The 26,263-nt window shown below is 38.5% G+C and overlaps 1 protein-coding gene across 5 annotated transcripts in view; it reads left to right on the top strand.

Annotated features, from left to right (window-relative positions):
• Crppa (CDP-L-ribitol pyrophosphorylase A) overlaps positions 1 to 26,263 on the top strand; it is a 260,261-nt gene that overhangs the window by 193,381 nt on the left and 40,617 nt on the right. The gene's annotated exons all lie outside the window — the stretch shown is intronic.

The raw sequence follows: 26,263 nt of genomic DNA, 5'->3' as shown, positions 1-26,263 counted from the left end.
CCCACATATTTAGAAACAGACATGCACATGTGTATCCCTACACACATAAAGAAGCAAACATACTAAGTGCTTCCCCACTCACATATATGTATACAAAACAGACATACACATGGACTTTCACACACAAATAAGAAACATACATACACATGTACATCCCTGCACAAACACATACAGAAGCAAGCATACATGTGTGCTTCCTCCCACATATATATATAGAAAAAATATGCACACATACACAAAAAATATAAAACAAAAACAGTCAAGAACTATGTTGCTTAAACCAAATTATTACAAGTATTATTTCAGTTCAACCCATACATTGAGGGCACCAATAGACTAAAGAAGGAATTCTCTCCAAGTTCAGCTTAAGGAACCACTGAGCACAGTGTGATAGCTCCACCCCAAGTCATCTTTCTCTCTACTGTGTGCTTAGCACCCTCTGAGATCACAAGAATGACAAGAAATGTTAAAGCCTCATTACCATAGACATTACCATCAGCTGTATTGTTCTGCTTCATTTCTTCAGGGTGGCTGTGGGCCAAACCTTCTACAGGTTACCACAGCAGCTCTGTGTTGAGATGGTAATGGGTATGTGATACCCAGAGGAAATAGCTACCTTACCCGTGTCTACGGGTAGTGGAGTGAAGGCAATTGCGATGGTTGGTTTTCATTGTCAAGTTGACACAATCTAAATTCACCTAGAAAGAGACTCTCAATGAGAAGTTGTCTAGATAGGATTGTTCTGGAGGCATGAATGTGAAGATTTTTTTTTAACTGTGTTAATTGGCTTTGGAAGAATCACCTGCTGTGGGTGGCGCCATTCCCTACACAGGGACTCTAGGAACAGAGAAACTGATCTGAGTGCTGTTATCAGAGCAACAAGCAATGAAACTAGGATAACAATGAACATGTGTCATCTGTTGAATTCATTCATGGTTGTATTCTTTTTTCAACCTATATCACTTTCTGCATATGATTTTATTATAATTTTTATATCAAATAATGGTGGTGGTTGATGCCCAAAATAAACAGCTAAGAATCATATCACAAAATATAGGATCACTTAGGGGAATTACATTAAAAAATAAATAACAAAGGGGAAAAGTGAAAAATATTCAATAATTATTTTTTGCATCGTGTCACTCAGTGTGTCAGATACACCCTATGGGATAACACAGTGTCATCTTTCATTCCAGAAGCTACAATTCCTAGTAGGAAAGATGAGTAGTCAATGGAAGAAGTTATAGCACTATGGGAAGTTTTATTAAGAAAGTGATACATCAGGAGAGATGGAAAATAACCAGGTAAACCAATGAGGGGTAGGAAAAACCCTGAGGCTGAGGAAATCAAATAAGTCAGTAATAAAGATCCCTATTATTGTTCTCATATGAAGGCACCAGTGGGTCAGAGATCTGGGTACTTCCCTAAATAAAGCCTAAGTGGAAAGCTAAAAGCCTATACTTTTCTCAGTATTCTGGATAAAATAAACACATTAGTCAGTAAGTTGCCTGGAAATATAGACCTGTGCCTTCCTAAAGACTGGGTAGTTAACCTGGAAAATCCAAGGAGGACAACCATTTAATCCTCTAAAGGCATTTTATGCATTGATCATCTTTTCTGTAGGTCATCTATCAGCAAATGGTATGGGAGGTCCTTCTTTCTATATGTTGCTTTTATTGGTTAATGAATAAAGAAACTGCCTTGGCCTGTTAGGGCAGAACTTAGGTAGGCAGGGAAGACAGAACTGAATGCTGGGAGGAAGAAGGGTGGAGTCAGGAAGTCGCTATGGATCTTTCTGGATAGACTTTCTGGAACTTTGCTGGTAGACCACAACCTCATGGTGATACACAGATTAATAAAGATGGGTTAAATTAAGATTTAAAAGTTAGCCAATAAGAAGTTAGAGCTAATGGGCCAAGTATTGATTTAATTAATACAATTTCTGTGTGGTTATTTCAGTTCTGGGTGGCTGGGACAAACAAGTGGGCCCTCCTCCTACAAGCAAATGCCCAAGAAAGTATATTTCTCACAGTTTATAAATTAGACAACAAAACTGGATCAGATTAACTTGGCAAAATCATTTACGAAAATGTATGTACATTAATATCAATTTGTTTTGTCGTATAGCAAATGTTATTGTGAATTTGAAGGTGCTAGTGATGAAAGTTGATCAGAAGTGACGGGGAAAGTTCTCTCAAAGAAGATGTATGAAAACGTGGAGGCCCGTTTTAGGTTGAAAGAAGTAAAGCAAAAAATGTTTGAGAATGAAGAAAGAGGAAGGAGAGAGCTGCTGGTAGCAGAATGGGGCTGGGTTCCTAATGAGGAACAAAGATGTCCAACAAGATCATAGTATAGGGTGTTGACTATGACTTGATAGGTGATATGGAGCCAGTGGTGGTTTTTGAGTAGTCAACCATGAACCAGTATAATATGTAGAATCACCTTTATTATAATCTAATAAGCATAATTAGGCTGCACATCTAACTGTTCCTAATGAACCATTTAAGTGTTCATACATTATGTTTCTATTCTTCTAAGACTCTACAAATGAACGGGTAATACTAGAGTAATTAACAAAGGCTAAGAAACAGAAATACAGACTTAACCTGTGTACAGTCAAGGGTCATCTAACACCTCAGAGGTGATGAATAAGGGAGAAATTATAAACTGTTTGATTAGACTGAATGGTACTGGGGGGGGGTCTGCACATTCTCTCGATGAAAGGTAATTTAATGTAGGACTTTGAACTTTTTATTAATAAATAAAAAGAGTGAATGCAAGCATTAGAACCCCAAGGCCTCAGTCAAACTGAAGTGTTTACAGTGGGAGGGAGATAGTGATGATGGCTATGCAAACACACGTTCCTGAATCAGACCCTTAGGAGTGTCCTTCACTCAAGCTAAGCTTTCCCTCAGTGATTGGAAGCTAAGACTTTGGATAGCAGTCTAACTGGGATGAAGAGGGCAGAAAGGGAAGCTGTGGGTGCGAGAAACAACTGTGGCATTCCACAAGCTTCTTTTAAGTGTTTTCTAAGAAAAGGCTATTTTTGAATTTGGATTGCCATGTGGGCGCCATGTGACAGTGAGCAGAGTCTGTTAATTGGTGACTGGCTCTCGTGTACCTCATCCACACATGAATTGCTGTAGAACATATAGTCTCTGATGGGCTTCTCCATGGCAAGTCATGTTAATGGCATTGATCTGGTTTCTGGAATTGATGATGGATGAACACTTTTTCCCAGATGTAAGAATTCCTGTCTCTGGGTTTAGTCTGTAGAACAAATTTAAATACGTTGTGCTTGCCATACTAGTGCTGATTGATCTGAATGACCAAACAGATGACCCACATCCCTGTTTTCCTTTATCACGTGCAATCATAAACAAAAACTCAGGGTTCATTGATTCAGGATACTCAGAATAGTTGGATTTTTTTAACAAAAGGGAGTAGTTAAAAAGAATAATTTTAGGTATGGCAAGAAATATATAGGAAAATAAGCTTGTTAAATTTCTCTAAAGAAAAATATCTTCCATAGTCCATTTTCTTAGGTTTCTGTATATTCTGCTGGGTTTTTTTTGACTATTTAGTTTTCATTTGTGTGTGTGTGTTTGTGCGTGTGTGCGTGTGCGAGCATGTACTCACAGAGGGCAGAAGAGGGCACTGGATCCCTTGTAGCTTCAGTTCTAGGTGATTGAGAGCTACTCAAACTTGAGTCCTCAACATTATTTTAATGACTGAGCCATGTTTCTAGCCATGTTTTTATTTCTGTTTTCTAATCTTTGTGTTTGTGTGTTTGGTCACAGGGACACTCGTGTGTGGATCCGACTGTTCCTATAGAGGTCAGAGGTCATGACGCCAGATACTGGTTCTTTGCCTTCTGCCTCTCCCCACCCCTCCCCAGGCCGTGCCCATTTCCTCCTCACCCCTACCCACTGTGTACTCCAGGCTAGTCCTTGGGCTTCTGGGGATTCTGTGTCCCCATCTTCCCCCTCTGTTGGAGTGCTGGGATTGCATGGCCTCATGTGGTTTTGGCCATATGAAATCAGTACTCATGCTTGTTCGGTGAGCACTTTACCCACAGATCAATCTCCTCCATCCTTCTGACATTTTCTAAAAGTAAAACTCCAATACTGTTTTTAAAAATCACCTTTAATTGTAAGCTTCAAATGCAATATACATTTCTAAGAACTGAAATATTAGCCAAGCAGAAAAGATGCAACAGATCAACAGGGTAAGTGATCCTTGAATTGTTCTCTTTATTTCTTTTTTGAAAAGATGGTATAGCCCATAAACATTTCCTCAGCTAATGAAAGAGAATGTCTCATTATTAGGGAAACTGATGAGCTGTGTGATTGGCTGTGGTCCAGACTATGCACAAGAGGGCTATAGTATAGGTTTGTAAGCCTTCCAGGAAAATGTGGTGTTCAGATTGTCCAGGTGTCCATTAGGGTCTGTGTCCTGTCAGGCCACAGGTTCTTGAGCAATACTGGTACCATGTATGTGTTTCATCTTGAGGAGTGGGAATAAAATTCAATCAGATAGTAATTACTTCACTCACATCATTTCCACTATTAGAAACTCATGTAAATTTTAGTATGAATGCTAGGCAAAACTGTATTTCAAGAGGACATATTGTACTTGGTTTGGTAGGAGATTGGTTTGCAGTAGGATGGTCCTAAGACCATCTCTATTCAGGAGCAACTCCTTATTTACGAATCTCTTGGCTTAGAGTTGGAATAGTATTGGGGAATATTATTTTAAGGTGTGTTGCTTTTATTTATGCTGCATTTGCTTAACTCTGTGAAGCTGTGATTCTTTGCCTGTCTAAAACACCTGATGGTCTAATAAAGAGCTGAACGGCCATTAGGAAGGCAGGAGCAAGGAGAGGCAGGGCTGGTAGGCAAGTAGTATAAGTAGGAGAAATGAGGAAGAAAACGAGAGGAGGATATTGGAGGCGAGCTGCCCAGCTACAGAGAAAGCCATGGAGAAAAAAGTAAAGAAAGCTGTACAGAAATAGAGAAAGATAAAAGCCCAGAGGCAAAAGGTAGATGGGATAATTTAAGATAAGAAAAACTGGCTAGGAACAAGCCAAGCTCAGGCCAGGCATTCATAACTAATAATAAGTATCCATGTGTGATTTACTTGGGAGCTGGGTAGTGGGTCCCCCCAAAAGACAAAAGAGTAAAACATCACACAGCAGAACAGAGTCAAGACATCCAGGGTAAACTGCAGACATGTCTCTGCAAAGGGAACAGGAGAAGGCCAGATTAGAGCTCCAAAATGAAGCCAAAGCAGTGCTGGAGAACTGGCAGCTGCGGCTGTGTGTTATTGTCTGGTTAGGGTTGATTTGTGATAGGGTCTCAAATTTATTGTGTAGCTGAGAATTGCTTTGAACTTGTGATCCTTCCGAATTCGCTTTCTAGCTGCAAGGAATTCTGCACTATGCCTGACCTCTATGTTTCAAATTGATTTAAAAAAATAGACAATTTCATGTCTTTTCAAAGAACTCCTTTCAATGTTTCCATGAGGAAAACCATTTCTTTTCAATAGCTTTTATTTTTGCATGAGTGTGTCATTGACAATAAACATATAAACTTTATGATAGGATTTGTTTATATAACAAAATAGCAATGATTCAAAAAATCTCTACTTTGTATTCAGAATGAGGATGATTAAAAAATTAGCAGAAACTAGACAATATAAAATGATTCTGCATTGTGTGGATACTCAATTCTGTCTTCCAGGGGCCTGTAATCCCTTTCAGCAATTAACCTACAAGTACCAAAAGAAACTGGCATTCCTCATAGTTGTGTTTAATAATTCAGAAATTATACTTCAAAGCACTGTAATATAACCCAACAATTTCTGGAAAATATCAACCTGCTGTTTTTTTTTTAAGACATCACATCTTTTCACAGGGCCTTACTACAGGAAATTCTATCATTTCCATTTTGTAAAACAATTGTCTTATATGTTGAAATGAGTCTTTCTCTGTCCTGCCAGCCAGCTCACAAATAACGACACAGAGATATATTATGAATGCTCGGCTAATAGCTTAGGCTTGTTCCTAACTAGCTCTTATATCTTAAATTAACCAATATTATTTAATCTACATTCTACCATGTGGCTTTTTACCTTTCATTCTGGACCCTGACTTGTTCTGCATCTCCTGGTGTCTCCTGTGTGACCAGATTCCTCCTCCCTCTCTCTCCTCCCAGAAGTCCCACCTGTAGCCTTTAGATACTCAGCTCTCCACCACACCAATAGAAAGCACCTTGGCAAAGACACATTTCCACAATGTAAACAAATATTCCACAACAATATGTATCAATAAATCTCCTAGAAATCATAAGCAAAATCATCTTTTCATATCTGGCTTTATGCAGTATTGTGTTCAAGGGCTTTTATAGTTCAGTATATAAAATTCTCATGGAAAACATTAATGTTTCCTCATTTTAAAACTCTGATTAATGGATTTATGGAAACTGGGTAAAATTTGTGCATATAATGATAGGCCATTGGTAGTTGGTTTAATGGTTTGTCCAATTAGCAACATAATAGAAGAAGGATATCTCCTGAGTTCTGGGTCCTGTCTAGTCACAGGTTCTTCACCAGATAATGGTCTCAACTATTGGTTTCATCTTGTGTGGTGTGACTTAAGTTCAATTAGAAAATGGTTGGTAATTGCCTTGTTGCTTTTGTCCCTATTGGCCAAGTGGGCATGCATTGCTTGGCTCATCATTGTCGTAGCTTCCCGGATTCCATGTGGGTATGACTGATGATTACTTTCTCCTGTGGTAGCTTGCCCAGCACCTCCCAGTGCCATGAAAGCATACCAGTAGGGATGAAGCTTTTGTGGCAGCTTGGACTCATCAAGTATGTAGTGTCTTCAGCAACAGGGTCTTTCTCACCTTTAAGACTTAGAAGGTAACCAAGAGTAATGACAGTAGCTAGCAATGTTTGGGTGCTTCTTCGAGACTTTACTGGCCAACAATTCTAAAACGAGTCATCTGTTTCTGGAACTAGGCTTTCTATTTGTCAGCCCCAGGTGTCTAGTAGAGGAATTACTGCCATGCTGTGGAATAACTCCATTTGTGTGTGTGTGTGTGTGTGTGTGTGTGTGTGTGTGTATGTGTGCGCGCGCACGCACGCATGTGCACGTGGGCGGGCATGTGTGTATGCGTGTGTGAGATAGCTTCTACAGTAGTTTTCTGTGTGCTTTTAAAAAGAAATTCTTTAGTGTCTGTTATTTAACTCTCCCCACACTCCCAGCTTTACCTTGCTCCCCATTCAATGCCCTACTCTAATTCACCCCTTTCCTATTCCACTATTTCTTTTTAGTAATTTATACTGTTGCATTCTAGCTCCCTTCCTCCGAAAGTCCCTCCCCATTGCCTCTTAGTAATTTCTTGACCTCTATAGGTATTCTAAATGAAACATACATACCAAAAAATTCAAGGCCAACCACCATCAGTAAGAGAAAATATGTTGTTTGTTTTTCTGGGTCTAGGTTACTTCACTCAAAATGATTATTTCCAGCTCCATCAAGTTACCTGTGAATTTTATAATTTCATTTTTTAACAACAGGAATATTTCATTGTGTAAATATGCCAGATTTTCATTAGCCATTAATTTGTTGGTGGATATCTTCAAAGTTTCCCTTTCCTGGTGAGGCATAAGCATGGATATATAGGTGTATGTAGTGTAGTATATGGGGCCTTTTTGGTTGTGCTCAAGAGGTATAGCTGGAACATATCATAGATCTAATTAGCCTTTTGAGGAATATCAACACTGACTTCTACAACAATTGACCAGTTCACACTCACACCAGTGAAAAGCATTTCCCATTCCCTGTATCCATGCTAGCATTTGATGTCCTTTGTGTTTCTGTTCTTAGTCACTCTGGCATGGGTAATATAAAATCCCCAAAAAGTTTTAATTTGCATTTCCATGATAACTAAAGTTATTACTACTAAGTGGTGCGTGCATTCTTTTCCAGATGTATTTCATAATTTGAGGTATCTGTTTAGTTCTATCCCTTAGTTTTCATTAGTGTGCTTATTGTCTTGATGTTTAATTTTTCAAGTTCTTTGTAGTGTTTAGAAACCAACCGTTTTTCAGCATATAGCTAGTAGGTTTTTTTTTTTTTTTTGGCATTCTACAGACTGCCTATTTACCTGAGTGATGGTGTCGTTTGCTGTACAGCATTTCAGTGTCATGAAGTCCCATGTTAATCGTTCATCTTCCATTAAGGATTTTGGAAGGTAAACCTTATTTGTTGCCAGGCAGTGGTGGTACACACCTTGAATTCCAGCATTTTAAAGGCAGAGGCAAGCAGATCTGTGAGTTCGAGGTCATCCTGGTTTGTAGAGCAAGTTCCAGCTCAGGCTCCAAAAAGCTACAGAGAAACCCTGTCTCAAAAACAAAAACAAAGCAAAACAAAAACTTCTTTGTCAAATTTAATGCCAGATTGCTTTAGGGCATGATTTGTCAGCCTATATGATGTTCATACAATGTATTTTAGATACATACACCAAAAGGGGGCGGGAATTCTCTTCAGAGAGAGAACAAAAAGGCACTGTGCTGCATACCTTAAATACAGCAGTCAGAAAACTGATGTAGGTAAATCTCTGAGTTAGATGTAAGCCTGGTTTGCACAGTGAAATCCAGACCAGCCAGGAATACATTGTGAGAACTTGTCTCAAAGAAAGAAGAGAAGTTATGATACTATAAAATTATGTAAAGCTATATTAGAAAATTTCACTTGTACCTATTACGTTTTTCAATACGTTATTTTCCTAAAGTAGTATTTCATTTAGAAATTTATTCACAAATATTTATTGCCATGTTCAAAATTTGGTTTCCTACTACATAGACATTTGGGATTCAGAAAGGGAGCTCTTGTCATATGGCCTAAATTTGGAAGTTTTGGTGTATTTAAGATGACTTATAAGCTTCCTCAAATTGTAATGAAAATTCTGTATTTACAGTTAGTACTATTTCAAAGATTTACCTTATTTTTAATTTTATATGTGTGTATATGTGTGTGTCTGTGTTTGTGCATGCCTGTGTGGGCATGTGCACATGACTATAGCTATCTGGAAAGACCAGAGGCATCAGCTGCTCTGAATCTCAAGTTAATAGACAGTTGTGAGCTCCCTGATGTTGGTCCTGGGTCTTTTGAAAAAGCAGTACACACTCTTAACTGGTAGGCCAGCCCTCTAGTGAATACTGTCAACATTCAAGACTTCCATCATATTTTCGGAGTTCTAGATTCCCCATTTCCCTGATTTTTTTCTTACATTATGATTATTTAACATGGAGGGGAATTTCCTGCTATAAAACCTTTCTGGTGTGGTGGAAACAAAAGTATCCTAAATGATGAACAAGGATAGGATGTTTCTAGAGGCAGCAGTTTTGTCTAATTAGCTCATTTATACCACAGTGCCTTTGAGATCATCTAAGATGACCTCAATAACACTCTAGCACCTGAATCCTGAGAGAGAGTCATGCTAATCTACAGCGGTCTCTGGAGCTGGATGCTGTGTGTGACCAAAACTTCGGCCACCGCACTCTCGAGACTAGGAGCATAGCTATACTTTCTTCCCCTCACTCATGAAAGTCACAAAATGTTATGAACTCCTTGGTGAAGTCCTTTGGAAAAACTTCCAGTCTGTGTATAAGATGCAGAAATTGTCTGCCAAGTACAACGTGGACAGAGTTGGCCAAAGTCGTGTCTAACTGAGATGTAGCAGTGACTGTTACTCAGAGCAATTGACATAACATGACAGTGAATGCTGATCCTAGAGCTGTTTCTCTATTTAAACCTAGGCCATTGCTTTCATATATGAAACCAAGCATGCTTCTTCTGCAGCTCTAGAAAATAGAATTACATACTTTTAGTTATCATAAAAGTAACTCAATAAAATCAAATAGAATTTAGGTTTGCTGGTATTTGTTTACTTAAAAAAAAAGATCATTCCAAGAATGTTCCTTTGTCATGTGAACTGTTCCCTCTGTCCAGTCAATGAGACCCCAGAGAGCAGAGCTTCCCACACTAACTGATTGAAGACTATTGATCATTTCTCTGTGCACCTGCTCAGGACACAGGGTGTGACAGGGACTAGTCATGTGACCCTGCCTCTGAGCTCCATGGCCCATCCCTCCCCAGTCCACTGAACACTTGTGTGGATGGGCAGTGTTGTGTTTTCCAGGATGTTTTTGTTCTATTAAAATTACAAGGTAGTTAATATATGTAGAATATTTATGGAGGTAACAGCATGCTTATAAATTTGGAAGAACAAAAATGTATACACAAAGCTCTGCTGCTTTGTATTCAATTATAATTCAGATTCATTATGAATAATGATATTATAGTGCAAATGTTCAAAACAGAATCAGTGTTAAAATATTAATACATAAACACATTAATTACAAAGAACTATAAAAATGCATCTATGTTTTGGTATAAAATCAAGGACAAAAAACTTTCAAATCAAATCCTTGGTTTTAATCTGCCTAAAATGCTAAGTCTATGTTAATTTATCAAAATATGCATAGAAGTTTGAATGTATTATGTGTCAGTAAGCAAGATATCCCCTTGATTCACATTAAACATGTGATTTGTATGTGAAATCAAGAGCATAAAATCTAAGTAGGACTCAGTGAATGTGTTTATAGTTGAAATTCCCGAAATAAAAACATTCTGTCTTCTTTTTACATTCCTCTGGCTCATCCCTGTTTACTGTGTGAATGATAGGACACTGGCCACATAACATCAGCTATTCTCTGCTTCTATGCCTTGCATTATGTGACCTTACAACCATAAGCCACTGGACATCAAGTTAGTTATTCATGCTTCCTGCATAGAATTGTCTCAACTGAATGCCGTAATTACAGTCTTGGGCTTAGGGGCTAAATTCTGTTTTATGTTGTAGCATTTACAGAGCATAAGAGCCTTGTTTTAATATAAAGGTAAAAATCACACACACACACACACACACACACACACACACACACACAGAGAGAGAGAGAGAGAGAGAGAGAGAGAGAGAGAGAGAGAGAGAGAGAGAAGAGCCAGACAGAGACAGAGAAACAAAGAAAAAGACAGAGAGAGCATGCACACATATTCTCATGTAGCCTAGGCTGGACTCAAACTTAGTATGTAGCCAATGTTGGCCTTCAATTTCTGACCCTCCTGCTTCAATTATTTCTGCCTATAATAGCTAGGATTGTAGGCAAATGGCATCATACACAGCTCCTATTTGGCTTGACATTTAATTTCAGTGCTTTCTACTCCATCATGCTTTGTCAAAAGTTTATCACCATATAACATTTGTAGACTCTCACTGAAGAGTAATTATTGATAACTTGAGGCTTTTAAAATTTCTATAAAAAGTTGTGGGTGTTTTTTCTTTTAAAAGTCATTTATATTATATAATTTTAAAGTCAGATGTAAAATATATTCTATTCAATGTCACCAATATAAACATTTAAATTGCATCAAATTATCTTACTTGTTCTGTTATTTTACAATACTTTGGTCGGTAATTTATCTGTTTTACATAAAATGCTACACTGAGTGGTGTACTGTTTTTGGCATGTTTTCTCACGATTTTAAAAGCACAGCATATTTTTCGTCAATGAGTTTATTGACTTTTAGAGACTCATTCCCTGCTTGTGGGGATGTCGGAGGGACTGGAGGATGGATGGAGTATGGCATCATCTGTGCTGTGTTTGTACTTCTCTAAAGTCTCAGATGCTGCTAAAATTCGTGGTTGAGCTATGTTAATGGTTTATTCCAAGGAATTTTGGAATGCAGCTTTTGGGGTTCGGTCATTGCAGTTTCATTTGGGAGTTATGTAATTTCCGTATTTTTTTTTTTTTTGTGGTTTTTCGAGACAGGGTTTCTCTGTGGTTTTGGAGCCTGTCCTGGAACTAGCTCTTGTAGACCAGGCTGGTCTCGAACTCACAGAAATCCGCCTGCCTCTGCCTCCCGAGTGCTGGGATTAAAGGCGAGCGCCATTTTGGAGGCATAATATATTTGTTGTAATTACTTAAAATCTTTACTAGAATTTTCCTAGAAGAAATCCTCTGGAAAGTATTTCGCTTTTTGTTCACTATAAAATAAGCTAACCTATTTAAACCCAAAAGGTCACATGGGATACACAGTATTCAATTTGTAAGGTACGTACCAATATGAACATAGATTATCCGTTTTCATAGAAAGCTTGACAAATATACTTCAAAATGTCTATGCAGATTCAGGATAGTTTTTCGTATTTTTTATAATTGAAATGTTTTTATGATAAAAATACATGTGTATACCCTGGAATAGGCATAGCTGAAATGCCTGCTGGTTGTGACAGAACACAGGTGGGACGGTGTTTCTACCCCATGAACTGAAAAGTTATTTCTCCAAAAACAAGTCAACACAGACCATGTTATTTCATGAGCTGCTTTTTTTTTCAGTTTGGAATCCAATTTGAATTAGATCTGATGAGTAAAGTCTTTCATGTGACAGTTTCAAATTCTCTGAAAGTCCTGTGCTAATACACTTACCACCAGTCAAATGCTATATGTATAGAGGAGTCAAAGGTTAATAAAAGGGGATCTGTTATATTTCCTTCATTCAGGCATGGCATGCAATATTGTCTTAGTTTACATTGTCTCCTATCATTTGTTTTTTTTTTTTGTGGGGTTTAATACATTAGATACACAGAAATAACCTAAAGCATAGGATACCAAATTGTTGACTTCATTCTTCTCTAAAGTAAAAGACACTTTGGTTAAATGTATTTGTTCAATGACGCATACTGTATACCACTCTTGGATACCAAATGTATGCTACCTTTGATATTAAAGATGTTGTGTAATAAAGAATAAAAAGATCAACTTAGTGCCAGCTGACATTGAAAACACCTTTATCTAAATCATAAACACCATAAATTACACAAGAGTAAACAGAGGCTTGGAAACTATGGCTTAGAGATGGACTGGAAGATCACTAATCATCTTATTCTCAACAAAATTTCCAGCTATTTTCTTTATATCTGCCTTAACATTTCATAGAGCATCAGTAAAGTTTTGTGTAATCCTGAGAGTTTTAGATATAGTTATTCATATTTTTAACCCCATAACCTTATAATTTTTGTAGTCTATCAGCATCTGATTGGACTGTTAGTTGGAGTATATATATATATTCCAAAACACATAAAAATATTCTATGTTGAGTTTACTGTATTAGACTGAGTCAGATCCTGGATTCTTTTCACATGGCTGAATTTTGTAGTATACTCTTGCTTTCCATCAATGTTTATTTCATTTGGGCAAGAGAGGCCATGCTTCAACGACCTAATTATATATAACCAAGGCTCTTACCTGCATGTTTTCTCTTCCCCTGCCCTCCTCTCTTGCTTCTTTATTCCTCTTCCTTCTCCTTTTTCTCCTCTTCCTCTTCTTTTTTGAGATAAAGTCTCAAGTATTTCAAAGTAACATAAAGCATGCTATATAGGATATCCTAGAACCTCTGATTTTCTTGCTTCTACTTCCACATATCTGTATTTCTGTAATTCTAGAAATACAGATATGTGCCACCATGTTTGGGTATTGTACAGTTCTGGGAATCAAACCCTGGGCTTCATATGTGCTAAACAAATACTCTACCAGTTCACACTCTAATCTACGTCTCTAGGACTTTTCTTTTTACTCAGTATATATAGGTAAGAAATAGTTTTTTTTTTTTCAGATCTTATAGCTAAGCATTCTGAATCCTTGTGTGTGCCTAACTACCCTGTTCACTAATGTGGGCTTGCATGAAAATCACATCAGATGGCCATTTCTACACACCCATATTTATATATAAATTTATAAACAAACCTGTGTATATATTAGGTGTGCCATGTGACATTTTGCTGTATATTCCTCCTTGTTTAATAATGACTGCTGTCAAGATAGTTAACATACCTCCCTCCTGATGGTGTCCTCTTGTCTTATGCTATGGGAGAACTGTGAGAGTCTGCTCTCAACTGAGTGAGCGTGTAACTCAAGCAGTGACTTTGGTCTGTGCACTGAGTTAGCAGGGCAGCTTCATCTTATAACAAGTTTTGCACCTTCAACCACCAACTCCCCTTTCTCCCTGCCCTTAATTCCCTCTAATCACCAGCTCCCTTTCTCCCTGCCTTCAGTTCCCTCTAACCACCATTTGCATCACTCATCCTTTCTGAAATGATGGTTTTTCTTTAGACTCTCTATGTAGGTGAGATCAGACATTAATGTCTCTCAGTGCCTGGCTTATATCACTTAGGTAATATCTGCTGGTATTTGGATCTGAAATGACCCCCCCCCAAAGACCATGAGGTGAAAACTTCCTTGCCATGCCCTTCTACCATGTACAAACATTTGATTTTCTTGGCTATATTTATTATTATGTTGTTTTGTTGATTTTTTTTGAGATTCTGTCTTGTTGTGTATCCCTGGATGTTCAGAATTCACTATATAGACCATTTGATTTTGAGCTCACAGACATCTACTTGCCTCTGCCTCCTCAGTTTTACAGTTAAAGGCATGCCCACCACACCTGGCTAATGTCTTTTATTTATAATAATAATCTCTCTAGAGTTGCTTTCCTAATGTCTCTCTTGTATAGTTTCTTTGTAGTTTACAAAAATAAAAGCAGTTTTGTATTTTTTGTAACCTATAACTGAATCAAATTATTACTGAACTTATTTTTCCATCAGTTTTAATGAAGTCTTTAGGACTACTTTTTTTGGTAATGTTTTGTCTCAAAATACATCATCTGCATCTTTCTTTTCCATTTGGATACTTTTGTTTTCTTTTTCCTTTCCCACTGTTCTTGCTCAGATTCCCAGTGCTATGTTGAATATGAAAGCTTTCAGGACTTAAAGCTTTTTAGTGGTAGTGTAGATTGGGGGGGGGGGCTTTTATTATGCTGTAGTACCTTTATTTTATTCTCAGTTTTGTAATAACTTTTTTGATGGGGTAATTTTTATTTCTGTCAACTAGATTTTTATATTTTGAGAAGATAATATTGGGAGGAGTCCTTCATGATTTTAACATAATATAGTTGTTATTTTGCATGGATTAAAACATTTCACACTTCAAGGATAAATTAGTAGTGTATGATTTCTTTAATATACTTTGATTTCAATTTGCTTCTTTTTTTATTTTTTTATTTTTATTGAGAAAAGAAGAAAAAAAAACATAAACAAAAAACAAGTTTCCACCTCCTCCCAGCCTGCCATTTCCCTCCTCGTCCTCCCACCCTTCTCCCCTTCCTCCCACCCTTCTCCCCCTCCCCCCACTCCTCTCCCCCTCCCTCTCCCGTCCACAGAGCAGTCCGGGTTCCCTGCCCTGTGGTAATTCCTAGGTCCTCCCCCCTCCGTCCATATCTAGGAAGGTGAACATCCAAACTGGCTAGGCTCCCACAAAGCCAGCACATTGAGTAGGATCAAAACCCCGTGCCATTGTCCTTGGCGTCTCATCAGCCCTCATTGTTCGCCATGTTCAGAGAGTCCGGTTTTATCCCATGCTTTTTCGGTCACAGTCCAGCTGGCCTTGGTGAGCTCCCAGTAGATCAGCTCCACTGTCTCAGTGTGTGGGTGCACGCCTCGTGGTCCGGACTTCTTTGCTCATGTTCTCCCTCCTTCTGCTCCTCATTGGGACCTTGGGAGTTCAGTCCAGTGCTCCTGTGTGGGTCTCTGTCTCTTTCTCTATCCATCACCAAATGAAGGTTCTATGATGATATGCAAGATATTCGTCAGTATTGCTCTAGGATAGGGTCAATTCAGGTTCCCAATCCTCAGCTGCCCAAGGAACTAACTGGGTACCTCATCTTGGGCACTTGGGAGCCCCTCTAGAGTCAAGTCTCTTGCCCACCCTAAAGTGGCTCCCTTAAATAAGAATTGTGGTTCCGTGCTCCCCTATCCACCTTTCCTTTATCCCAATTCTCCTGTTTCCCCAAGTCCCCCCTCCTTCCCTTCTACTTTTTCTCTCCCCATCTCCCCTTACCCCCATCCCACCCCACCCCCAAGATCCCAATTTTCTCCCCGGCAATTTGGTCTACTTCCCTTAGCCAAGAGGATAACTATGTTTTTCCTTGGGTTCACCTTCTTACTTATCTTCTTTAGGTTCACCAATTGTAGACTCCGTGGCCCTTATTTATGGCTAGAAACCAAGTATGAGTGAGTACATCCCATGTTCATCTTTTTGGGTCTGGAACACCTCACTCAGGATAGTGTTTTCTATTTCCATCCATTTGCATGCAAAATTCGAGAAGTCATTGTTTTTTTACCGCAGCGTAGTACTCTAGCGTGTATATATTCCATACTTTCTTCATCCATTCTTCCATTGAAGGGCATCTAGGTTGTTTCCAGGTTCTGGCTATTACAAATAATACTGCTATGAACATAGTTGAACAAATGCTTTTGTCATATGATAGAGTATCTCTTGGGTATATTCCCAGGAGTGGTATTGCTGGGTTCAGGGGTAAGTTGATCCCGAATTTCCTGAGAAACCGAAACACTGACTTTCACAGTGGTTGCACAAGATTGCATTCCCACCAGCAATGGATGAGGGTACCCGTTCCTCTCCAGCCTCTCCAGCAAAGGTTATCCTTGGTGTTTTTGACTTTAGCCATTCTGACAGGTGTAAGATGATATCTCAAAGTTGTTTTGATTTGCATTTCCCTGATTGCTAAGGAAGTTGAGCACGACCTTAAGTGTCTTTTAGCCATTTGAACTTCTTCTGTTGAGAATTCTCTGTTCAGATCAGTGCCCCATTTAATTGGGTTAATTAGCATTTTAAAGTCTAGTTTCTTGAGTTCTCTATATATTTTGGAGATCAGACCTTTGTCTGTTGCGGGGTTGGTGAAGATCTTCTCCCAGTCAGTAGGTTGCCTTTGTGTCTTAGTGACAATGTCCTTTGCTTTACAGAAGCTTCTCAGTTTAAGTAGGTCCCATTTTTTCAATGTTGCCCTTAATGTCTGTGCTTCTGGGGTTATACATAGGAAGCGATCTCCTGTGCCCATCTGTTGTAGGGTACTTCCCACTTTCTCTTCTATCAGGTTCAGTGTGTTCGGGCTGATATTGAGGTCTTTAATCCATTTGGACTTGAGTTTTGTTCACGGTGATAGATATGGGTCTATTTTCATTCTTCTACAGGATGACATCCAGTTGTGCCAGCACCATTTGTTGAAGATGCTTTCTTTCTTCCATTGTATACTTTTAGCTCCTTTATCAAAAATGAGGTGTTCATAGGTTTGTGGGATAAAATTCGGGTCTTCTATACGATTCCCTTGGTCGACTTCTCTGTTTTTATGCCAGTACCACACTCTTTTCATCACTGTAGCTCTGTAATAGAGTTTGAAGTCAGGGATGGTAATGCCTCCAGAAGATCCTTTATTGTATAGGATTGTTTTGGCTATCCTGGGTTTTTTGTTTTTCCATATAAAGTTGATTATTGTCCTCTCCAGATCTGTGAAGAATTTTGATGGGATCTTGATGGGGATTGCATTGAATCTATAAATTGCCTTTGGTAGAATTGCCATTTTTACTATGTTGATCCTCCCAATCCAAGAGCAAGGGAGGTCCATCCATTTTTTGGTATCCTCTTCAATTTCTTTCTTCAATGCTTTAAAGTTCTTGTCAAATAGATCTTTCACTTCCTTGGTTAGATTTACCCCAAGATATTTTATACTGTTTGTGGCTATTGTGAATGGTGAAGCTTCTCTGATTTCCCTCTCTGCTTCCATATCCTTTGTGTATAAGAGGGCGACTGATTTTTTGGAGTTGATCTTGTATCCTGCCACATTACTAAAGCTGTTTATCAGCTGTAAAAGTTCTTTGGTGGAGTTTTGGGGGTCGCTTATGTACACTATCATATCATCTGCAAATAATGAAAGTTTAACTTTTTCCTTTCCAATTCGAATCCCCTTGATCCCATTATGTTGTCTTATTGCTATTGCTAGAACTTCAAGCACTATATTGAAGAGGTATGGCGAGAGTGGACAGCCTTGTCGTGTTCCTGAGTTAAGTGGGATGGCTTTGAGTTTCTCTCCGTTTAATTTGATGTTAGCTGTCGGCTTGCTGTATATAGCTTTTATTATATTTAGGTATGACCCTTGTATCCCTAATCTCTCCAAGACTTTTATCATAAAGGGATGTTGAATTTTGTCAAATGCTTTTTCAGCATCTAATGAAATGATCATATGGTTTTTTTCTTTCAGTTTATTTATATGCTGGATTACATTGATAGATTTTCGTATGTTGAACCAGCCCTGCATCTGAGGAATGAAGCCTACTTGATCATAATGGATAATTTTTCGGATGTGTTCTTGGATTCGATTTGCCAGTATTTTGTTGAGGATTTTTGCGTCGACATTCATGAGTGAGATTGGCCTGTAGTTCTCTTTCCTGGTTGAGTCTTTGAGTGGTTTTGGTATCAGAGTAATTGTGGCTTCATAAAAGGAATTTGGTAATGACCCTTCTGTTTTTATATTGTGGAATACATTAAGGAGTATAGGTATTAGGTCTTCTTGGAAGTTCTGGTAGAATTTTGCATTGAAACCATCTGGTCCTGGGCTTTTTTTGGTAGGGAGGTTTTTGATAACAGCTTCTAATTCTTCACGACTTACAGGTCTGTTTAGATTGTTCACCTGGTCCTGGTTTAGTTTTGGTAAATGGCATTTATCTAAAAAAGCGTCCATTTCTTTTACATTTTCTAGTTTTGCGGCATACAGGCTTTTGTAGTAAGATCTAATGAGTTTCTGAATTTCCTCTGTGTCTGTGGTTATGTCCCCCTTTTCATTTCTGATCTTATTAATTTACATGTTCTCTCTCTGCCGTTTGATTAGTTTGGATAGGGGTTTATCAATCTTGTTGATTTTCTCCAGGAACCAGCTTTTTGTTTCATTGATTCTTTGGATTGTTTTCTGTGTTTCTATTTTGTTGATTTCAGCCCTCAGTTTATTTCCAATCTTCTACTCCTCCTAGGTGAGTCTGCTTCTTTTTTTTCTAGAGCTTTCAAGTGGGCTGTTAAGTCTCCAATATGTGCTTTCTCTGTTTTCTTTAGGTGGGCACTTAGTGCTATGAACTTTCCTCTCAGGACTGCTTTCATAGTGTCCCATAAGTTCGAGTATGTTGTTTCTTTATTTTCATTGAATTCAAGGAAGACTTTAATTTCTTTCTTTATTTCTTCCTTAATCCAGGTGTGGTTCAGTAGTTGACTGTTCAGTTTCCATGAGTTTGTAGCCTTTATGGGGGTAGCATTGTTGTTGAATTCTAACTTTAATCCATGGTGATCTGATAAGACACAGGTGGTTACTAATATTTTTTTGTAACTGTGGATGTTTGCTTTGTTACCGAGTATGTGGTCGATTTTCGAGAAGGTTCCATGAGCTGCAGAGAAGAAGGTATATTCTTTCCTCTTTGGGTGGAATAATCTATAGATGTCTGTTAAGTCCATTTGCTTCATTACCCCCATTAATTCTCTAATTTCTCTGTTAGGTTTCTGTCTGATTGACCTGTCCATTGGTGAGAGAGGAGTGTTGAAGTCTCCTACTATTAGTGTGTGCGGTTTGATGGCTGCCTTGAGTTTTAGTAATGTTTCTTTTACGTACGTGGGTGCTTTTATATTAGGGGCATAGATATTCAGGATTGAGACTTCTTCCTGATGAATTGTTCCTGTTATGAGTATAAAATGTCCCTCTCCATCTCTTCTGGTTGATTTAAGTTTGAAGTCAACTTTGTTAGAAATTAGTATGGCCACACCTGCTTGTTTCTTAGGTCCATTTGCTTGATAAGCCTTTTCCCAGCCCTTTACTCTGAGTCGGTGCCTGTCTTTGTGGTTGAGGTGTGTTTCTTGTAGACAGCAGAATGTTGGATCCTGTTTTCTTATCCAATCTCTTAGCCTGTGCCTTTTTATAGGTGAGTTGAGCCCATTGATATTAAATGATATTAATGACCAGTGGTTGTTAACTCCGGTCACTTTTTTAGTAGTAGGGTTTGTGTGTTTTCCTTCTTTGATTTGCGCTGGTGAAGGGTCTCTAGATGTCTGAGTTATTGTGGTCATTGTTGGACTCCTTGGTTAGTGATTTTCCTTCTATTATTTTCTGTAAGGCTGGATTTGTGGCTACGTATTGTTTAAATTTGTTTTTATCCTGGAAAATTTTGTTTTCTCCATTTATAGTGAACAAAAGTTTGGCTGGATATAGTAGCTGGGCTTGCATCCGTGGTCTCTTAGTTTTTGGAGTACATCTATCCAGGACCTTCTGGCTTTCATGGTTTCCATAGAGAAGTCAGGTGTAAGTCTGATAGGTTTTCCTTTATAAGTAACTTGGCCTTTTTCCTTTGCGGCTCTTAATATTCTTTCTTTATTCTGTATATTTTGTGTTTTGATTATTATATGGCGAGGGGATGTTTTCTTTTGATCCAGCCTATTTGGTGTTCTGTATGCTTCTTGAACTTTCATAGGTACATCTGTCTTCAGGTTGGGAAAGTTTTCTTCTATAATTTTATTAAGTATATTTTCTGTACCGTTGAGCTGCACTTTTTCTCCTTCTTCTACTCCAATTATTCTTAGGTTTGGTCTTTTTATTGTGTCCCATATTTCCTGAATGTTTTGTGATGAGAGTTTGTTGGACTTGCTGTTTTCTTTGATCAGAGCGTTTATTTTCTCTATGTTATCCTCAGAATCTGAGATTCTTTCTTCTATCTCTTGTATTCTGCTGGTTATGCTTGATTCTGTAGTCTCTATTCGTTTACCTAGATTTTCCATGTCCAGCCGGCCCTCTGTTTGTGTTTTCTTCTTTTCCTCCATTTCAGTTTTCAAGTCATGAACTGTTTCCATTATCTGCCTGATTGTTTTTCCTTGGTTTCCTTGGGTATCATTCACTGATTTACTCAATTCCTCGAACTTTCTGTTATACTTCTCATCCATTTCTATAAGGGCGTTTTTTTATATGCTGTTTAAGGGTGTCAATCACTTTCATGAAGTCAGTTTTTTCTACTTCTTCTTGATTAAGCTGTTCATGTCCTCCTGTTGTGAGGTCACTGGCTTCTGGTGGTTTCGTGTTGTTTTTCAGATTGTTGGGAGAATTCCTGCATTGGCGTCTGCCCATCTCTTCCTTCCAATACTCCCCTTTGGATCTTCTTTTACAGGATCAGGTCTTTTTGCCCACTGATGTACCTTCCCAGTGATGTCACTCCCCAGAGATGTTTCTCCACAATGCTGTTTCATTTGGGGCCCAGATCGAAACTCCGCTCTGCTTGGTTAGCTTGCGAACAAAGGGCCCACCCTGCTCGCTGCGGGCAGGCTATGGGAACAAAGGAGCTACCGGCCACCCCTTTGACCTCCCGGTTCGGGTTCGGTCCCAGCGCCCTAGCAGGCTGAGCAGGGAGGCGCTATGCCCCAAAGGAGGGAGAGAGGGAGGGAGTCAGGGGGTGGGGGGGATCTGGATGTAAGCTGTATGGGATAGGAAGAGAGAGGAGGTATGGGCAGTATAGCCCCTGTAGGATGGCCAGGAAGTGTGGGCGGGCTGAGGTATGTTCCCAGCTGCCGCAGCACTCACTCACCACAATGATGTTTCACTCGGTGCCCAGATCGAAACTCTGCTCTGCTTGGTTAGCTCGCGAACAAAGGGCCCACCCTGCTTGCTGCGGGCAGGCTATGGGAACAAAGGAGCTACAGGCCACCCCTTTGTCCTCCCGGTTCGGGTTCGGTCCCAGCGCCCTAGCAGGCTGAGCAGGGAGGCGCTATGCTGCCAAGGAAGGGAGGGAGGGAGGGAGACAGGGGGTGGGGGGATCTGGATGTAAGCACAATGATGTTTCACTCGGTGCCCAGATCGAAACTCCGCTCTGCTTGGTTAGCTCCAATTTGCTTCTTTTTAAAGATTTTTATTTTTTTATGAAACCTCTTATTTTGTTCACATATTGTTTTCTTAGTTTATTTCATTGTTTTTCCATGTGCTCTTATGCTTTATTATTCCTCAAGAAGATGAAACGTAGTAAAGGACAATTGTCTGACTAAAAATATCTTAAAATATAAAGGGTTTATTAATATTTACATCATCATATGTCTCAGAGTAGCCTTTTCATAAATATCTTTTATACAACATAGAACTTTATTCTTGGAAGAAGTAACTTTTTCATATTAAATTGGTGTACATGGAGTCTGCTCATTCATTTCCAGGCTGCCCAGACCTGAATAATCACACAGAGAATATACTAATTACAATACTATTTGACCAACATCTCATGCATATTTCTAGCTAACTCTTATATCTTAAATTAACCCATTTCTATTATTTTATGTATTGCCATGAGGCTCATGGTTTTTTACCCCTTGCTTCTTGGGCAGCTACATGGCATCTCCCTGACTCTGCCTACTCTTTCTGTATTTCCTTACTGGTTTTCCTCAGCTAAGCCATTGGCCAAAACAGCTTTATTCATTAACCAATAAATGCAACACTTATACAGAAGGTCATCCCACATCATCTCCCTCCTCATGTCTAAATAAAAATTAAGGTTTTAACTTTAACATAGTAAAATTACATGCACAAAACAATTATCAAGCAAGAATTATAGTTGTAATGTTTAATCCACTTAAATTTGACAAATTAAGAAAAATACTCCATCATCTTTCCTATTTTTGTGAGTCTAAAGTTTCATATATAACTTATCTTTTACTATAACTAAGGAAAACTATAACTATCTGTCTTCAGCTCTTCAAAGACCCCAGAAAAATATATTACCTAAGTAAACAGGAAATACATTGTAAGCAATTTCCAAAACTCTATAATTGACAGAGATATCTAGCTACCTGAACAGTTACCCAAAGTTCTTCTGTAGATTGGGGCATCTATATTCAGCCTACAGGCCCATAGTATCCGGAAGACTTTTCCATGGAGCAGAAAATTTAAAGGTCTGTTCTGCCTTGTAATGACAAAGTTCTTGAGTTGCTATCTTCTATGTCCTTCAGAATGTCTGGCAGTTTCCCAGGTGAAGCAGGAACCCTGAAGGGCCATCCTGTCTTTTGGAAAGTTCAACAGTCACTTTTCTTTGGGTACTACATTTCCAGTTTATACAGAATACCATACAACAGTCCAGAAAAGAGCAATTCCTTGCCCAAATGACTAGCCTTGTTGCATTGAAGGCAAATTCCATAATGAGTTTCTTCAATGTCCATTAACCTCTTTGAAGTAACTGGTGTTTCCAGAAGTAGACATACATGTCTCACCGTCGAGAAAAGCTTAAGTTCTTAAAACATTTTAAATGCCATATTCCATAGGTCTTTGAAGTGCTAAAGATTATCTATCCATCTGAAATATATCTCTGTGCATCTAGAAAACCTAACTAACCTGAGAACAGTTGGACTATTATAGATGACTATCTATTAATCTGTATTTCTTAATTATACATTACATTTTTTTTTTTTTTTGGTTTTTCGAGACAGGGTTTCTCTGTAGCTTTGGTGCCTGTCCTGAAACTGGCTCTTGTAGACCAGGCTGGCCTCGAACTCCCAGAGATCTGCCTGCCTCTGCCTCCCAAGTGCTGGGATTAAAGGCGTGCGCCACCATGGCCTGCTTTATACATTACATTTTAAATGAGGTGCTCAAACATACTATCTTAAACAAGAATGGAAATACATATACACATTAAATCAAAATCAACCTTAATCATGTATCAATAGGCCAAGATCCATACCAATGCAAAGTATGCATCTCTAAATCATATCCCCTTTTAAATGAAAACAAATATTTATAAACAATCCTTTTGGAAATTTGGGCATTGTTTTCTTCAAACTGCTTCCTGCTATTTGTTGAGTGAAGTATTTTTTGGGTTCATGGAGACCATTTGGGGGGTTTTGTTCGCTCAAACCACATTAGCCAGGAAGGAATCCACAGGTTCTTATCTTCTGTGCTTGTATGTGGATCCATGCCCCAGACCATAGGCGCCATTTTGTAAATGGAGACTGCTCATTTCTTTCCTGGCCACACAGATATGAATAATCACACATAGAATAATTATTAATTACAATACTGTTTGGTCAACAACTTAGGCATGTGTCTAGCTCATTCTTATATCTTAATTTACCCAATTTCTATTATTTTGTGTATTGGCATGAGGCTTGTGGTTTGTTGCCTCTTACTTCTTGGGCAGCTCCATGGCATCTCCCTGAGTCCACCTACTCTCTCTACTTCCTGCCTGCTTTTACTCTGCAAAGCCATTGGCCAAAACAGCCTTATTCATCAACCTGTAAAAGCAATACTTATACAGAAGGAATCCCATGTCAATATGGTTCTTTTAAATTAAATTTAGTAAGAATACAAAGAATAGATTTGATATTTTTATATACATAAATGTCATTTTTAATGAAAATTATCATATGCTCATATATTTTACCTTGGAAGACATGTACATGATTTTTTTGGTTAGTGACCTATTCTGACTTATAAACTAATGATGTAAATGTTCTTCTTAAGGTGTTTCTTTGTGCCAGGAATTTAACTTATGGTCCCATGCCTGCTTGAGGACTGTTTTGTTAGTGAACTATAACTGAGTCTTCCTTGTACTTACACCACTGTGTTGTCTAACGCAGCTTTGAACTCATTTGACTCTCAGGTGCATTGTGATCTCTCTCATCACCTGTGAATTGTAAATAGAGTCTAAACCTGCTCAGATTGTGCAGTCACAAACACTCTTAGCCTTTTAAATTGCTGGGAGATTATGTAGGCGGCTTCCTCCAGGCTAAACTTTGAATTTTTCTAATGTAATTTCTAGTGTTTTAAAATAACCCACCACACTGATAATTAATCTGATAAGGATGAAAATCATAGTTCATGGTAAACTAGCTGTACCAATTTTTTTGGTTTATCTATTGTTGGGCAGTAGTTTTTGTTTTCCCATGACGAGTGGCAAATACATGACTTTGGGTCTTGCCTCTGCTATAATATTGTAGAAGCAGCTGACCACATCATAAATCAATGTCCTTGGTTCATATGACAATTTCTTTACAAAACTAGGTGGAATAGATATGTCCTAAAGGTAACAGTTTATTGATCTTTGGACCAAAGCAGGAATTAAATTAGAAGCTATAGGAAATAAGATGCTAACTATATACCAAGATGGGACAGCAAGAGAAGAATATTTGCCTTGCTTTTCTTTTGTGTTTGTTTGATTTTACTAATATATAGTCTGATGGTATACCCCAGGTTGGCTGGAGCAAGGCATCTTGCTGCCTTGGGTACCCAAGCTTGAGATTACAGGCCTATGTCAATGTACTTGTGTTGGAAAGGGCTTTAACATCAGGATCATTTGTCACTTTAGGTCTTTGTGTGCAAAGTGTTGGCATGGGTTGTTTTCTGTTTTTTTAATTCTTTCATGAAATGTACCACTTTTATTCTTATGCCTGGGGCATTCTAGGTGCTCAAAACCCAAAAAAAGTTATTGATACCTTAATTCGGTGGTTTAAATGATTCCTTCTCATAAGTTTGCCAATGGTAAAAACTGTTCTATCTATTATACATGGCAGAATTTCTGTTCTATTTTGGAGATAGAATTTCATGTAATTCATCCTGGCCTTGAACTGACTACATAGTATAAGATGACTTTGAGCTCCTGATTCTCCTTTTCACACCACCAAGTACTGGGATTATGAGTATATACCATCATGTTGTCCAGCAAGCAATGGCAAATTATAAATAAGCTCCTTCCTGTTTATTGGAACAGATGTATAAGAGCTAGGACACATTTTTATTATTATTTCTGCCCAAGATTCAAACTCCATCAAAGTCTACTGGAGAGTGAGAAATAGTACTCTGTATAAGGATAAGATGAGAAGGATACTCTCTGGTATAGTGCTCTGGTATATACTCTCTGGTATAGTGCTCTGGTATAGTACTCTGGTATATACTCTCTAGTATAGTACTCTGGTATATACTCTCTGGTATAGTGCTCTGTATAAGGATGAGATGAGAAGGATACTCTCTGGTATAGTACTCTGTATATACTCTCTGGTATAGTACTCTGTATATACTCTCTGGTATAGTACTCTGTATATACTCTCTGGTATAGTACTCTGTATATACTCTCTGGTATAGTGCTCTGGTATATACTCTCTGGTATAGTACTCTGGTATATACTCTCTGGTATAGTACTCTGGTATATACTCTCTGGTATAGTGCTCTGGTATATACTCTCTGGTATAGTGCTCTGTATAAGGATGAGATGAGAAGGATACTCTCTGGTAT

The sequence above is a fragment of the Microtus oregoni genome, unplaced genomic scaffold (assembly GCF_018167655.1).
Source record: "Microtus oregoni isolate MIOR12 unplaced genomic scaffold, Mior012 000009F_ref0000495, whole genome shotgun sequence".
Lineage (NCBI taxonomy): Eukaryota > Metazoa > Chordata > Mammalia > Rodentia > Cricetidae > Microtus > Microtus oregoni.
This window is presented reverse-complemented; position numbering and strand designations above follow the sequence as displayed.